The sequence below is a fragment of the Vicia villosa genome, linkage group LG2, assembly GCF_029867415.1.
Source record: "Vicia villosa cultivar HV-30 ecotype Madison, WI linkage group LG2, Vvil1.0, whole genome shotgun sequence".
NCBI lineage: Eukaryota > Viridiplantae > Streptophyta > Magnoliopsida > Fabales > Fabaceae > Vicia > Vicia villosa.
In genome coordinates, this window is record NC_081181.1 from 205,371,557 (window position 1) to 205,383,832 (window position 12,276).

At 33.9% G+C, this 12,276-nt stretch overlaps 1 long non-coding RNA gene across 1 annotated transcript; it reads right to left on the bottom strand.

The window, feature by feature from the left end:
- Positions 1-1,482: 1,482 nt before the first annotated feature.
- On the bottom strand, positions 1,483-2,559 carry LOC131648030 (uncharacterized). Its single transcript, XR_009298027.1, has 3 exons — positions 2,303-2,559; positions 1,943-1,990; positions 1,483-1,870 (listed from the first exon to the last, which is right to left on the bottom strand). It is a non-coding gene; the product is annotated as an uncharacterized LOC131648030 (long non-coding RNA).
- Between the last annotated feature and the right edge of the window lie 9,717 nt (positions 2,560-12,276).

Below are 12,276 nucleotides of genomic sequence, written 5' to 3' on the forward strand. Positions count from 1 at the left end.
CTACTAGAAACTCAGTCACAACAACACCAATTTTTTTTATTAAAATCATGATATTCAAGTATCATCCATTAGAACTCCTTATATATCATAATCAAAGAGGTTAATACTTACAAACAAATGAAAAGATTTAAAAGAAATGAAAGAGATTTAAAAATGATACAATTTTAATTTCAAGCACATATATTAACCAGAATCAATATATGGTCCCTCATTCAGCTGTGAGATCAGAGTCATTTCTAAAAATGTATCAAATATATTAACATAATGCGGTATGGTTAGGTTCGGTTTAATTTGTAAAATACAAAACCGCAAAATGAAGTGAGTCGTGCGATTTTGTTAAATATGGTCTAAAACATCAAAATCAAATGTGTTTATTGCGCTTTTGATTTTGTTTGGTTCACTTATATCATTTTTCTATTGGAATGAACAAATTAAAGTCAAAGTCTCAGATGATTCAACCAATGAGTATCTATTGAATTTTGAAAATTGTAACCTTCGTGAATTTAAAAATAAACATTAGATGATCTAACCTTAGATAAAGAGTAGTTGTAATCTTTGTAACTCTTACAAGAGTTCATGCGCTTGTACTTACAACATGTCTTATCATGCGCGATTGTGTACTTTTGTTATTTTATATACTATTCTTTAACTCCCTCACAAGTTTGAAACATTAATGTCGAAAGAAAAATCATCTAAGTTATTCTCTAAAATTAAATTAAACAAATATTTATTGGTGGTTTCCAAATGAACTAACTCAGCAGTGGATGTTAACTTGTTCTCCTAACAGATGAACTAAATCATTGACTTCAAAACATGCACCAGTTGATAACACATTGAAGTCTTCATAATGTGTATCTAGATGATGCTTCCACATATGCAGTACCAAAATGCTCAATGTTCATTATGTTGGGTTATATTTTTCAAATTCATTTTTAAATTAGACGATCATTTAGTTGAACTTCCTCATTCTTTTTAGAGATAAATTACTACAAGAAAATTGGTAGTTTGCGACGGTTATTTTGACAGATTATGATGGTTAAAACTACTGCAATTTGTTATCTACGAAGGTTGTTGTACCGTCACACAAACGTGTGCCCCTAGGCTGTTTCGCGACGGTTGTCAAAACCGTCACACCAACCGTCGTTCTCACTCACGACAGAAGGGAACTAGCATAAACTGAATATTACGACGGTTACTAACCATCGTGAATTTCTTTTTGAATTTTGTTTTCATTGTTGATTGTGATGGTTCAAACTATCGTGAATTTTTATTTGATTTTTGATTACATTATAGATTGCGACCGTTAAAACCGTCGTGAATTTTATTTGTTGTTCCATTTTTAATGCTAATTGTGAAAGTTTGAAACAATCTATAGGGGGTTATAACCCCAGCTAAAATGACGAATTTATAATAAAAAAAACCAGAATAACAACCAAAATTCACATCTTTTACAGGAATATCATTAACCTTTATTTTGTCTTTATTGAGTACAAACATTAGTTTTTGACATTGAATTATATTAGAGTTTGACCTAACTCATCCTTACAAAACTGGTTAGTAAGTTGAGGAGTGTCACTCTATATAAACTCTTTTTATGTTCTATCTCTAACCAATGTGAGACTTGGAATTTTTCCAATAAACTAAATGATGAAAAAAATGTATAACACCTTAAATGCTTGATTCAACAGCCCGACAATACTGAACAAAGATCATTCTCGAATGAAGATTTCACCACAGCCGAACCAAGTGAACTACTCTGCAATACTGAACGAAGATCATTCCACAGCTCCTTCCCTTTTACTGTCAGCTCAGATTCGATCGAGTAAAAGCCTCACACCCAAGCTTGATTCTCACTGTGATTTTGCAAAACCTATACCAAACATGTAGTTCACGTATAAAGGTTAGGTTGTGGGACTTACTTTAAAGAAATTGTGGCACTTACTTTAAAGAGTTTAGCAACTACACTGATGTAAATCCATATCCAATTTATCTGAAATAAGAAAACAAATTAGAAATTAAGAATTGAATAAAATGGAACAAATAATCTTTGGTTAAACATTGTCTCCAACTCTGATCCAACAAGCGCCATGTTTATTGTATTTGCAATTGAACATGAATACAGAGACTAAAAAGCGCCATGTTTATTGTATTTGCAATTGAACATGAATACAGAGACTAAAAAGATGAAGTTTATGTCATAGGGTTTAGATATGCTTATGGGTAGAGATCCCTTTTACAATCGTTTCATTGCGGGGATTGGATTTCTAATCACGGAGCATCTAATATTTCATATTTCACTTACGATTGATGCGCCATTTTGAATACTGAAATCAGCATCCTTGTGGCGGCAAAGAGGATTAGGGGAAAGCAGTACACCAAATGTTATGGAAGAGCATCAAACGATAGTGAATCAATGGTGGTTAGGGACGATAAAAAATATTCCAACACCTATAAGAGGTAGATGCAAATCAGATTGAGAGATAAGTGCATATTGAGATCGAAAGCGTCTTTCAGAGGCAGGGCTAGGAGAATGCGTGTTTTCCCATTTACGAATATGAGAGAAATGTTCGAGAATTAATAAAATCATAATTTTATTTATAAAAAGTAAGTAAATTATTTATAGACAGCGTATTAATTGTAGTAAAGAGACTGCTAATTATTTTAATATTAACTATCAATAAATTCTGTAGCAAATTTTCGATAGTAAATCTAATATTTTCTTGTAGTGGTTAATTAATATTATAAATTAATTAACTAATGTAAAAATAGTTAATTAATTCTTAAAAAAATAAATTAATTTTTACAAAACTAATATTATTTTTTTATGGTGATTTGAATTGATGGTGGTTGTTTTGACAGTGATTCGCAGTGACGGCGTGAGTGACTGAGAAAAATGCTTTCACGGTGATTCTCCGTTGAGCATGAGCGGTCTTTCACGGTGATTTTGAAAAAGAAGAGAATAAAAAACATAAAAAAAAGAATTCAATTTTAGCGCAAAAGATGCATTCAAAGATGACGACGGATGAAATCATCACCGCGGACTTTTTATCCGCGTGCGAAGGGTATGGGGTGGCGATGGTATGTTCACCGCCATGCCCTTCGATAATAGTTTTGTAATTGTGGGCGATAGTAAGTTCACCGTCGTGAAGTTTGATCATTTTTAAGTAAGTGGGCCGTCATGATCTTTGATGAGTTTTTCATGGTGCAGGGCGTGTGTTATTTGGTTTGGTGGACGACGATTAATGTACCGTTGTATCATACAATTTTGGGGGTTTTTTAAACTGTCGTGAACTAATTTCTAGGGCGGTAGTTGCATAACTGTCGTTAAATTTAATAATTTTTTTAAAATTGTAATGACGGTAGGTGTATACTGTCGTGACACGTGTCTCTATATTAGAGTTACAGTAGTTATCAAGTAACTGTCGCAATTTTTGTGTCATAAAACTTAATTTTCTTGTCGTAAAATTAACATAATCTATTTTGAAAGCATTTTTTGCACACGTAACAAATATTAGACAATAAAATTATTCTCTTAGATTATGTTATCGTCAAAATCAAATTAGATTACATTGTTTCTTTAAACGAAGTTAGAGAGAGATCACCTTCTATCCAAAATCTCCAAACATTGATTATATAAATCATCTTTTTTATAAATACAATATTTTACTCCTTATTAAATGATACACTATAATCACTTATAATTGAATCTACCATAGAGATAAGACCCGGGGAAAAGTAACATGATATAGTTTTGTAATATTATATATTTATGAAACATTACAAATTAATCTATTCATTAAAAACTTTTAATTTTCAACTTGATTGATAAAATTTAATATATAAAAGGAGTAATTAAATGAAATGAATTTACCAAGAGTTACCCCTTCAAATAATTATATCTCCATCCAAATATAACATAAAAAAAAAAAAAACTTAATTGCAACTTTGGTCCCCCTATTTAACTCTTTTTTTATTTTGGCCCTCTCATTTTAAAAACCACTATTTTAGTCCTTTTTTAAGTTTTCAAGGGAATTTTGCTCCCCATTTAATTTGGTGCTTATTTTCAGTGACATGGCGCATTTTTTGTTGAGCTGACATGTAATATTTATTCCACGTCATTTTAATCCATTAAATATTAAAACATTATTAATATGATTATATTTTACCAATTAATTTAAATAGTAAATCAAAATTAACAAAATAATTTAACAAATATTTTACCAATATTATTGAGAAAACAAGAGGATAGGTTTTCTGAAAAACACACGCATACGATACAACCATCAACAACACGATACAACCCATCACCCACCATGAACCCTAACTAATACAATCCACACCACGAAGAACACAAGCATACGATACACTCTTCTTTCTGCGATTCGTTTTCTGATTCGATCGGTATGGCAAACCCAAGTTATGTTTCGAAGTAAGTATTAGAAGAGAAATTACATCATTTCTAATTTCATCTAAAACAAAACAAACCTAAAACTTTAGATTTCATGGGTTGGTTTTAATTTAACTATGGTATTTTCATCCATGGAAACCCACTTTTGTTAATAGGCAAGAAAACAATGTATCAGAGAAAAAAATGCAAATGAAGAAAATCTGGGTTTCTCTGGATTTTGTTTTCTCCAGAACTTCAACAATTTCATTCAGTTTCAAATTGAAATTGAAACTGAAACCCTAAATTTGAAAATCAATTTGGTATTTGATTATTTTTGCCTGTTCCGAAGATGATACAGAGTATATAGATTTGGAATGGTTCTTTTCAATGGTTTATGCTTGAGGAATGAAGAAAATCTAGAGTTGAATTTGCAGGTTTTCTAATTTGGAGATTTCATGTGGTTGGATTTTTTCATCAAGGTTGATTGTGGAGAGAAGAAAGGGGAAGATAAATTTGCATGTTAATTTTCTTGTTAGAGTCATAGGTTTGTTTGTGTTTGGTTAAGAAAAAAAATATAAATGATTTTATTAATATATTATCAAGTTGTTATTATTATTGTTATTAATAAAATATTATTAAAAAATTAGATTAATTTTAAAATGATTTGACATTGACACGTCAGTAAACTAGTGCCACATCATTAAAATTAAGTCAGAAATTGAATGGGGAGCAAAATTCACCTGAAAACTTAAAAAAATAATTAAAATAGTGGTTTTTAAAATAGAAGGATCAAAATCAAGAAAAATACTAAATAGGGGAACCAAAGTTGCAATTAAAAAAGAAAAAAACAATACTTCCAATTTCAGAGATGAGGCAAGGAGAAAGAGATGCAACAATTTGTAACAAAGGAACAATATGGCTTAGATGTTAGAACACAATTGGTAAAGACTTTTAATCCGTGAAGCAAAAGCCAATTTTCATCTTTGTACATATCCGAATTTTTTCAAAGGAGGTGAATTTCGGAGATGCACTTCCGAAAATACTTTTTTTACAAAAAAAATGTGTTTTCGGAAGTGCATCTCCGAAATAAAGTTATTTTCCAGAAGAAAAAAATGTGTTTTCGGAAGTGCATCTCCAAATTCACCTCCTTTGAAAAAATTCGGATATGTACTTCCAAAATCTTCTCTGATACAGAAACCATGAAACAAACAACAACGCTTCGATTTATTATAAAACATGGAAATTACAAACATCACATTACATAAAATTAAAGTTACATATTGTTAAACACGGGTAGGTGAGGATGAGTCAACATTTTGATAACGTCGGCCCCCGATCTTTGAAGTTTCTCATCCAACTCGATCGGACCCTTCGAAGAAAATCGGTCGAAAGTTATCCACAAAACCGCTAAATCTTCGTCGTTCTTGACTTCAAATGGGGTGAACTCAACGTCTCCCTCGTCGTTAAGCGAAGGCGAGCGGTACTCAAGCTTGACAATCTTCCGATTTTCCAGATATTGCAAGAGAATGTTGAGCGACGTTATCAATTCCGCAAACGGCGTGTCGTGCGAGAAGCGAAATTGGAACGGCGTCGGGTAGCCACTGCTGAAGTAGACAAACGCAAGGTGCGGGTAGGTTTGTGTCATTGTTGTTTTGAAGCTTGATGTTGATGAAAAGAATTGGAGTAGTATTTATAGACTTATTGGAGTAATAGTGACCCAACAAACCTTATCTTGCTTTCAGTGGATGTTTCGGAAATGTACTTTCGAAAACAGCCCAAATCTCATCAAAACTCAGAAATATACTTCCGAAGTTAGCAGAAACAGAAATGAAAATTGAGTTTTGGACTGTGCAGTGTGTTTTGACAATTAACCACAAATTGAACCAAGCATAAGCATAACATAAATAATGACAACATAAAATATAGGCATATTATATATGTATTGAATCAGTTTGATTTTACATTCTAAACGACAATACATACAAAAAAGGGTTAATGAACTTTTTCGTCCCTTTAAATATTTCAAATTTTGTTTTTAGTCCCTCCAAATTTTTTTTTTAAGAAATCGTCCCTTCAAAATTTTTTTTCTGAACTATTGGTCCCTAACGTCAAATTTCGTAGCTAATTGGTGGCTAAAGTCGTAGCTAATCTCTAGCAAATTTGACGTTAGGGACCAATAGTTTAGACGAAAATTTTTGAAGGGACGATTTCTTAAAGGAAATTTTTGGAGGGACTAAAAACGAAATCTACAATATTTAGAGGGACCAAAAATTTCATTAACCCTACAAAAAATAACACGCATCTGGTCATTACAAACAAAAAGGGTCTGGTAAAAACTAAAATTCTCCGAACCAATCGGTGGCGCTTAAATCTAAAATCGGTAATCCTTTGACCGCTCTCTATTTTCTTCACGCTCTTGCATCATCATTTCTTCAAACTCCGTCATTCTTTCAACAAAAGGATCTGGTCAAGTATCCGCCTCATTTGTATGATGTGTCGTCCACTGATAAGAAGTGGCTGGTATAGGACACCCCGGTTTCAAAAAAACTTGCACAAAGTGGCGTGATCTTAGATACCCGATACAGATGATGCGGCTAGACGCGTCCAAAGGCGGGCGACTATGAAGCGGAAAAAATGAATCATATAATCCAAATCTCGTCAAATCGATACACACCCGATCGAACGCGCTTGCTATAAGATGGCCCATTTCGGGGAATGACATCCATTTCGAAATCGGGGCGTGACCGCTTAGTGATGGAACAAGGGAATCATGAATTTTTTGAAAGTTTTCATGATTCTCATAAAGGCGGCCGTAGATGTCCCTATGCGAAGTCAACTCCGATATAAGTACCCGTCGAGTAAGAGTGTTATTTTCTTCTCCTTTTCCGAGCAAATCAGCAACGACCCGATATCCACAATTACCGTCGGTGCCAACATCAACTATGTTATCAATATATTTGTGCATAAAAAGCGGCATCTCATCAATGTAGATCATTGGAGGTTTTTTGATCGAAGGTGTGCGCGGCGGCTTCGAAATACAGGCTCCTTTTTTAGCACTACACTTGGACTTTGGTGTTGGTGAATCCGGGATCAATGCATCAACATGTTTAAATTAGGAAGGAGATCGTTTGGTTGACGTGTCTACTTGGGTACTTTTCGGCTTTTTTGGCGCACCTTTGGTTTTAACCGGTTGAGATGGCGGTTTCAAATTGGTGGTCTCTGGAAATGCAATTTTTCGCAATTGTTCTTTTATGTGCATTTTCATGGTGTCATCCGCTTTAGCAAACTCATCCATTATCACTTCCAACTCGTCGGAGATGGTAATTTTGGAATCATTTTTTTTCGGCGGCTCAAAATCATCAAAACGGAGCTTTTTCCAATGGTCAATTACTTCATCCATGCGTATCGGTGAATTCAACTTCATCTTTTTAGAAAGTATACAAGCACATGGAAGCTCATAGGTTTTTCTAATTGTGCACCCGCATTTTGAACTATCTAGCCTCGTTGTCTCCGTTCGCCTCGACTCATGAAAAATAAAATTCAATCCCGAACGGGATATGTTGTATATCAATTGCAAGAATATATTTTGGCCCTTAAACCGGTGTTCCATAACCGTCTTGCTCCAACCAAAAGATATTTGAATTTCATTATGTTAATTTTGGAGCATTTGGTTCACGGTGTCCCATCCCCGACACAAATTCCCCTTGCTATCACTCAACCATCTCTTCAACGACGCATGTGCGGATTCTACTCGGTTGGTTGTAGTGCAACCAAGATGTCTTACTCGATCCGTCCAAGCACAAACTACTTTTTCTTTTACTTTGTCAAGGATGGTACTCTCGACGTAATGACAAAAAGTACTCAAAGAAACACACAAAGTCCAGAATTGTACCACTTTTTCAGTGTACAACTCTTCGGAACGTGCATCTAAAATCTCCCTCCATGCGGCCATAATCTTGTCCACCACAACACCGGCTTTGATGATGTTACCGTTGTCATCCTTTATTTCTTCCGTGCCAACCGCGGATTTGAGCTTACTTCTCACATTGCAAGTTATGTGATATCGGTAAAGTAATGTGGTCGATGTCAGGAAGACGATATCGACCGCATTTATTAAAGCATTATTTCGATCGCTAACAATGACACTTGACATAGTCTTTTAATCGACCAACAAAGGCTTACATATTCCCAAAGCCCATGTAAAGTTATATTCTTTCTCACATTCCAAAAAAGCAAATCCAACCGAAAATGTCTTGTCCTTCGACGTCACACCGACAATCTCGAGAAGTGGAAGCCTATACTTGTTGGTCTTGTACGTCGAATCCATTACAAGAACGGTTGGAAATGTGTTAAACAACTTGATACTTTCTGGATGAGTCCAACATATGTCACACACCGTAACTTTGTCCTCACACGTTCGGAAGCTTGAAACGTATTGGTTATCACCCAAAAGTTTCAAAAGTTGTTGCATTTTCGGACTCTTGTCCATTTTCAAGACTTTGAGATTGTGCCATTCATTATATACTTGCTTGATATTTGAAATACTATTCGGTTTTTTTCGTTTCAAATCGGCAAGTATGTTTCTTGGCGCCACTTTGATTGTCGATAAGTACGAAATAACATTCTTCTCTTTGCGGGACAACCGACACTCAATTGGATGCCCGTGTAGCTTGGTTTCCAAGGCATGATTATGAAGTCCATAAATTACGCTAAAACGCCACAAATTATCAATCCTACAAGTCACGTGCAACCTAAATGGACACCCACACTTTCTCGATTTTGTGTCTTCGTGTTTTAACACGCGGTTTGTTGGTACATACTTCCCACCTCTCTCGCAATTCAACACGACAAAAGCTTTCCGTTTTCTAATTCCATTGTATGACCTTAATATGACAATGTCAAATCCAAGTTGAGTAGCTTCACTTTGAACCCAATCAAGAAAATGTTCACGACTAGCGAAGCTTATATCATTATGAAATTGTTGTCGAACATCCACCGCAACGATCATGTTGTTAACATCGTTAACCGGCTCTTTATCAATGTTGACCCCTTTCGGAACTTCTAAGTCATCGGCGACTATATTGTCCAGATGCACCATACCTAACATATGGAAAAATACAACAAAACTGTTCAAACTGTTATTTTTTATTTCTGCCAGGCATTATTTCGGAAGTACATTTCCGAAATTTGTTAGGTGATTTATTTCAAAAATGTACTTCCGAAATGACGCAGTTTTGTTCCCCATAAATCAACGACAATGTAGTGTAATAGGAGATTATTTGAATGATGTTTACCTCAAATTATTGCTTTCTATGCTCCCTTTAGTATGATCAACCGTTTGAAACTTGATTTTGAGACGAAAAATTGATTGAGATTGATTGAGTTTTGGAGAGGGTTTGTGATGAAAATGATGAAATAGTGAAGGAGGGAAAATTGTATATATGGACATCTTATTTTGGAAATACACTTCCGAAATAATACCTGAAACGTTTTTTTTTTAAATTTTCAGTGATTTCGGAGATGCATCTCCGAAAACACCACAAAAAAAGTGTTTTCGGAAGTGCATTTTCGAATTCTGGGGAAATCTGAACAGTTACATGTTTATGATAATATTCTCTTTGCTCAAAAGTGTTATTCTTTCTCCTATAGAGACAAGTGGACTTATGGGCATACGTTAGAGGGTTATTTCCCTGTTGCTTGTGCTTACCTTATTCAGTTTGATAACCACTCGCTGTTTATTACAGTTGAGAATCAAAATTTTTCCCTATAGAGAAAACCTGTATAGAAAGGCGATGGTTTATGATCCAAGTGGTATCGATTGTCCTTTTTGTGGAGAGTCGTTTGTATTAGTGTACAATCTTTTTGTCACTTATGAGCTAACCCTTTTATGTGGTATGAGATCTTTCTTTGGATGGGTTGGCAGGTAGAGGCGGATCTATTAAGAAGCTGGTGGGTGCCATAACACCCCTCACATTTTTATATAGATTTTATTTTAGACATTTAAGTAATTGTGTTTGCATCTGGTGCAGTGGTATGTATAATAATTTTGGTAATTTGTTCTTGTGTTCAATTCTTTGTGACACTTTTTTTTAGTATTATCATTCAAAAAAACTGATCATGTCAAGACTTCAACCTTAATTTAAGGGATGAGTTAAAAGTAACTTAACTACTAAACAAAATATAACTTATGTGACTTATTTGAAATAATTTTAACATATCCCATATTTTTATGGCACCCCCCAAGAAACGTTTTCAAGAACCGCCACTGTTGGCAAATGGTTCTTCCTAATTCCTATTGATCATAAGTGTCCTTTTAGTCTTTTATTGCTTTAGGTGGCAGGGCAAATCTATGAATGATTTTATTTTGATTTGACATACAGTAGTATGGACTATATGGAGAACCCATAATATTTTCATCTTTAATATGTTACAAATTTGTAAAAGAGATGGAGGATAATAATGTCTTTTTGGTCTTCAAATAGTTTATAGGTAGGCGGGGGTGAACTTATGCATGTATTCTAACTAATTTAAGAAATATATCCTCTTGTCTTAACCAATAGCAGATCAAGTATTTGTCTTGATTTGATTTTGGTGTGTAGTTTTGTAGTTCTTTTAATGGAGTTTGATCTATTAATGATTATTCTAGTGATTAGGGGTGGGAATAGGCCAGGGCAACTAACAGGGGCCTACGGTCCAGCCTACATAGGCCTAGGTCAAGCCAGACTTTTTATATAAATAGAAAAGGCCTAGCTTTTTTATAAGTCTATTTAGCTAAAAAAGCTAGGCCACAGGCCATATAAAAAGCCTTTTAAGCCTATAAGGCTGGATTATTTAAATAAATTTGAATAATTTTATTATTATTATATTATATTTTATATTTTGAATTAAAATATAAAAATAAATATTAGTTATCTTAAAGAAATTATGAAAATAAAATGAAAAAAAATCTTATGAACAATGTCATAAGTTACTTCCATACGTTTTTTCAAACAAATAGTATCACAAAAATTATACTATTAGGTAAACTCAAATAAGTCAATGCAAACAAACATTTAATCTCAGTGATCTTTTTAATTTGTTAATCTATATAAAGTTGAGTTGAATGACTTATTTACAAATGTTTAAATAAAATAGGCTTTTAACTAGGCTAACAGGCCAATCAGACCTTCAAAAAGGTTAGGCTCAGGCCAAAAAAATAAACCTACAATAGGCTACAGGTCAGGCTTAGGCTTTGAATTTTTTAGCAGGTCAGACTCAGGCTTAGCAAAGCCTAGCTCGGCCTAGCCTATTCTCACCTCTACTAGTGATATGGGCTGTAGTCTTATCTTGTCAGTTGGTTTTTAACTACTCAAAAACTCTTCTTGCCTGATTTAGCTTGTTTGTGTTTTTTTTGTTTGTTGTGTTGTTTTGTTGTTGTTTTTATATTGAATACTTATTTGTATTATTCGTAATTCTCTTAAGTGTTTCTTATATTTTACTAATATTTATATGTTAATGATTTATTTTTTTATTAAAACTTTAATTTTTTTTAGGATTTGATCAAACTTAAATTTGTATTAAGAGAGGGTATGTCATTTTTAGTTTTAAAAGGAAAAAGAGAGAGAGAGAGAGAGAGAGAGAGAGAGAGAGAGAGAGAGAGAGAGAGAGAGAGAGAGAGAGACAGAGAGAGAGAGAGAGACAGAGAGTTGATTTCTTTCCGTTAAATGAAAGAAATACACACCTTAAACCCAAAACCTCATAAGTCCAAAACTAAACACAACATTCTGAAACCATCCTCAAGTAACCATAACAAGCCTATTACAGCTTCCATAACTGTTCCTTAACAACCCTCTCAGCTTGTTGTTAATGCAGACCATATTGATGAAGGGCCACTCGATCGTAAAAGGCGT